The 5,527-nt window shown below is 34.2% G+C and overlaps 1 protein-coding gene across 2 annotated transcripts in view; it reads left to right on the forward strand.

Annotated features, from left to right (window-relative positions):
* The first annotated feature begins 3,602 nt into the window (after nucleotides 1-3,602).
* Nucleotides 3,603-5,527, forward strand: part of LOC106099379 (putative uncharacterized protein DDB_G0282133) — a 9,463-nt gene continuing 7,538 nt past the window's right edge. The window contains exon 1 of one of the 2 annotated variants that reach the window (XM_013277911.1): nucleotides 3,603-3,684. The gene's annotated coding sequence lies outside the window, so the exon portion shown is untranslated. The remainder of the gene's footprint in view (nucleotides 3,685-5,527) is intronic. The other variant, XM_013277913.1, reaches the window with a different exon arrangement.

Here is a 5,527-nt window from a genome sequence, read left to right on the forward strand (position 1 = left end):
CTCGTAGAGTGCACTATCTCGGTGTCTAGGGAACGGACCGTCGCCACCCTCAGTGGTTCGCTGTCGTATCTAATAAATAGAATTAACCGTGAAGATACCGCAAGAAGCAAGGCTTTTAAAATATTAGAATTCTTACATAAAACCTTGATAAGGTTAAAAGGTTATTTTGAACTTAATGTAAAATATTTATTACATTTATTTAAAAGTAATAAAAAAAATCTGAAAAAAAAGTTTTTTTCTTTCGTCTAATAAAATTCGTTTTTTTTTTTATAACATAAGGTGGCAAACGAGCAAGCGGCCACCTGAATCCGCCAAAATGGCGAAGCGACCGCTGCCCATAGACATCCGCAATTGCAGATGCGTTGCCTACCCTTATACGACGGAGGAGGAGACGCACATAAAGAGGATATTTCCCCTTCCTATGCATCTCCTTATAAAAAAAGGGTGGTAAAGGGAAAGGGACTTAAATTAGGCCTCCGGCACCACACACATCAGACGAAACACGGAATTGCTACCATTTCACGCCTGTCTTCTGTGTGGTCGTGGTATTACACCGGGCGTGCCGGCCCATTCGTGCTAAGATGTTAAAGCGGGCACTACCACTGCAAAAAGTTCTACCTACACTACCTCGTCTAAAAGTTTTCACCTCAAGTGCTATTAAGGAACTGTAAACATTAAGTTGTTTATTGTCTTTGGCTGTAAATTAAATGAATTGTCCTGGAAATTGAAACGAGAATTAAATTTGAGATTTTATAAGTATTATCATTTCTCATACAAAGATACAAACAGTATCTCTCAAGTCTACAGACCGAAAACCCATTAGAAATCCTGCTAATTATTATGTTGTATCATAAAATGTTGAAATACATACAAACCCATCACTAATTTCGGATTTTCTTCATCATTTGCTTAAAATTTAAATGAAGAAACAAATTTTTTCACAAACAATTCCGAGAAAGCCTCGAGGATAATTTACTTCTTAGGATAAATCCTTGTTTACTGCGGCCTCTTAGCAAAGGATCGCTTAATTAATTCATCTTCAAAGCAATTTCAATTGTTTACTCTCTAAACCCCAAACATTCAGAGTAATATTACAAATTAAGACAGACATTTACTGAATACTGTTATAAGATAGTACATAAAGCAAGATATCAGTCTTTGGTCAGTCTATATCGATCAATAGATGGCGCTTAAGGATTAGGCGCACCATTTGTATTATAATTATATTATTTAAAACACGTAGAACATTAATTAAAAATAGTATTGACATTTATAAGAACGAGATTTGTATGAATAGTATTTATTTAAGTAAAGATTATTAGTTAACACTGGCCACCGACAATCCACCAAGACAAACCAAATTAAAAAGATAATAAAAAAGCTGATTTTTAGGCGCACATAAAAGTGCAATATAAATACGAAAGATGTAACAAAGTAAATGTGAGCTCTTATAATGAATTAACTATATATATTGTGTAAATATGAATAAATAGGTTGGTTAAACAAGATGGTACTAGTTTACATTTATTTAGAATAAGCTTTCGGCCGCGACTCCGTAGGCAGGTAATTAAAAAAAAAAAACAAAAATGAGTATATATATGTTCTTCCGGACCATCCTCTACATCTATGCCAAATTTCATCGAAATCCGTTTAGGCTACAAACTCTAACAAACATCTATCCATCCATCTAAACTTTCGCATTTATATATTTTTTTTATAACATAAGGTGGCCAACGAGCAAGCGGCCACCTGAATCCGCCAAAATAGCGAAGCGACCGCTACCCATAGACATCCGCAATTGCAGATGCGTTGCCTACCCTTACCCGACAGAAGAGGAGACATACAGAAAGAGGATACTTCCCCTTCCTATCCTTCTTCTCCACCGTCAATTCCACTTCCCCTTCCCATCCTCTCCTCATAAGAAAAGGGTGGTATAGAGAAAGGGACTTAAATTAGGCCTCCGGCACCATACTCATCACACGAAACACGGAATTGCTAATAATAATAATATTAGTATGATTCGTATGATTAGCAATAGGCCTGTCAGAATATCCAGCATCCAAAACGGGACCTCTTTCGCTGTACAATGCATTTATTTCATTCAATTTAATCCTTCTCAACTTATTTTCTCCGTACTGCATCTTCTTGACAAAAGACTTGATTGATAATTTAAATTATCACTGAATGGTACACGCACAGTAAGTTATCCTGTCCAAATAATTCTTTATTCAAAATATCAGCGTAATGTAATTCCATGATTTTTCCTTTGATATAATTATATGGAATTAGTAGAGATTCGCATAGCGATGTTTATCTGAGCAATAATTGGTGAGACATCGGTCGGGCATCTTCAATTAAATACCACGACGAAAGATCGGGAATTCTTAGTTATTTTCATACTCAACGTTCACACTGAGATAAAATATTTTCTTGTTATGAAATATACTTTGATGACGGGAGATAAGATACGATTGGATTGTTTTAGCTCCCGATATTTCGGCAAAGTTGCATGCGCCATGTTCACGGGCTGACTGAAGTGATGCGGTAGTGTGAAAAAATAATATCTTACAAGCATTATATTTGTAAAAACTACGACAGTTTATAGTGACGGGAGATAGATGATCATAAATGGCGAGAACCTGTTCGGTCGAGCCTACATGAGTTGGATAAGGCCAGGGAGATGTTGACTTTAGTTTTATAAATAATTTATTGTATTAGAGACAATATAGCAAATTAGTTACCTGCACATCCTTATATCTCCTTCGGTTCTTCAACTAATAGTAGATTAAAAATTTAATTAGATATTGATTTGTCATTACTCAAAAGTTGTTATTTAAATTAATCGATCGAAATTATTAATTCAAACTTTGTATGCTATTGTCTGATAGAAATAGATTAAGTATATTTTCAGAAACAAAATTTAACTTTACTATTTTATCGGAACTATTGATTCATTTTTACACTCACGCACAAACCTCCTACACAACTCAACTCTCTATTTTAAATACCACGTATTAATAAATTAGTTCTATTAGTAGTTATTTTATACAATAAATTTTATTGTCCTTTTGTTTATTCGAAATATCATACTACCATGTATTAAATAATTTTATCAATTCGTCATTAACCTGGTTCAGAACAATACTGGTTACAAATATCATGAATCGCTATCACATTTCATAGAGCTAATACTACTGACTAGATCTGTTGTAAAATATAACGCTATACTTCTAACAATGATACTCAAGAGTATATATATGATAAAAGAATAACGTGTGATTGTATGAATTGCATGCATGCGAAATATTGCTTACGCCCACACATCGGGTCAGCAAAACAATAGACATAGGTCAGCACAGCGATGCAATAACATGAAGTAAATCCAAACTGTATCACAATAAAACAAAAGGGATTGTGTGGACAATGCCTAAGCTATCCCCCGCCCGGTATCGATCTCGTTCGTTATGTAACCCCCCGCGCGACTCTCCCCCGGTACCTCCGTATCATTCATAGCACCGCTGTGCCGGACTCACCCTGACGGAGCCCAGTGCTCACCCCCGTGCGCAGCTCAGTTCGCGCAATCTTCCCTCGCCGGGGTATAGTTGATATCCAGACATCGCAGCAAGAGGTCGCCACTAACTTACACACTGTGTTTTGTTTTGTCTCCGTGATAAATGTATTAAGGTAAGGAATTACAAATTTATTTATTAAAATGTTACGTTTTTTTATTTTTATTATCATGACTTTAACATATAATTTTGACAGTTTATCATAATCAGAATGTACGAATAGTCATAAAAGACCAATAAAAATATGACCTACATTTTCAGACTGGATTTAAATCTTCATTATAGACATTTTTAAATCAATATCTACCTACAATCACACATTCTATTTTATTTAAGGCAATTATACATTTTATCGCATAGCTTTTGTTTGTTTTTTTTTCGTTACTTATGTTACTTTGACTTAATTTTAATATTATTTCATTTCATATTATAGTCAAGGTTTATCGATAGATAGTCATGTTTATTCATAAAAAATGAAACTACTGCTTCAACCATTACACAGGAATGAGGAATTACATTCATTATTTGTTATTTTCTTAATGTCAGTTGCTTTCAGGTGCTTTGTTAACGCAATATTACGTAAATGGCGAACTCAAAATGAAACACAACTTTGTGACTGGAATATGAACTAAACAGTTGTGTTACATCATTTTTTAACTATTCCTAGTATTTTATTACTTAGTCGTAATTTGTATCAATTTTCCAGCTTTCTGTTTTTAATTAAGTATCTTGGAAACGAAGCTCAAATTTAATATTTTCGTAAAATTTTTGAGACTCTCCTTATGTGAGTAGAGATTCCGTTAGAGTTTTAATGAATTCAAGCTTTATAAATAGTAAAGCTAAGTAAACTCGTAGTTTTGGAGAGATCTAGTTTCAACTAGCATGTATTTTCCACTATAAGAAAGAACCAAAGCTCTCCACTTGTTGAATGTAAACTTAAATGTCAAACATTCAATTGTTTTGACATGGTAAAAAATTACAAAATAAAAAATAAAACCTCTTCAGTAATTAATAATTGCTTGCAATAGTAAATGTACTTTAGTCAACAAATTTTGTTACTGTGTACCGTATGTCGAATGTACTTTTAAAGTAAAGCGGATAATACTGGCTATATAAAATACATAAGCCGCCGCTTTCCGCTGCCCACAATGTTAGCGTGGGGCGGCGGTGATCGATACTGAAGGAAATACCTATTACATACGAGCACTGTAACGTTTTAGTCTAGAATAATTTGAGTTCAGCTGAGTTTTGATGCAAATTTTGTACAATAAACAAGACAAAGAGTCATCAGTATTGATCGAAAACAATTTCATCATCATCCACCCTCCCTTATCCCTTATGGAGGGTCGGCACAGTATGTGCTGCTCTTCCATACATCTCTATCAGCCGTCATATCTGAATCCACTCCTTTCTTAAGCATATCTTCCTTCACACAATCCATCCATACTTTCTTCGGTCTTCCTCTTCCTTTGTAGCCATCCACATTCAATCTCAACACTTTCTGGTTTATGTCTCCATCATTTCGTCGCATAATATGTCCATACCACTCTAACGAAAACAAGTTCATATTTTATCTTTTATTCTTTTTACAATATCAAAGATATTCCACAATGGAAACTTATGAAGACAATGTTGCCAGTGTGTGCACACACCTGTTACAATATAGAGGTGTGAACGTCGTTTTATATGGCAATAATTTTCTATAATAGCTTTGTGGCTTAACTAAAAGCCGAGAAGGGAGTCGCAGTGATTTATTTCAGCCATTATTAGATACGTGTAACCGAAGGGAGAGTTATAAGGGCGCGTGACGACTTATTTAATAGTTTTATCATTACAATAATAGAGTTATTTTGTTTTATAATAAAACTTAAAAACAAAACCGACTTCCAAACAAAATACACTAAAAACAAAACAAAATGCACTAAAAACAAAACAAAATACACCAAAAACAAAATATT

The sequence above is a fragment of the Papilio polytes genome, unplaced genomic scaffold (assembly GCF_000836215.1).
Source record: "Papilio polytes unplaced genomic scaffold, Ppol_1.0 DF824135.1, whole genome shotgun sequence".
NCBI lineage: Eukaryota > Metazoa > Arthropoda > Insecta > Lepidoptera > Papilionidae > Papilio > Papilio polytes.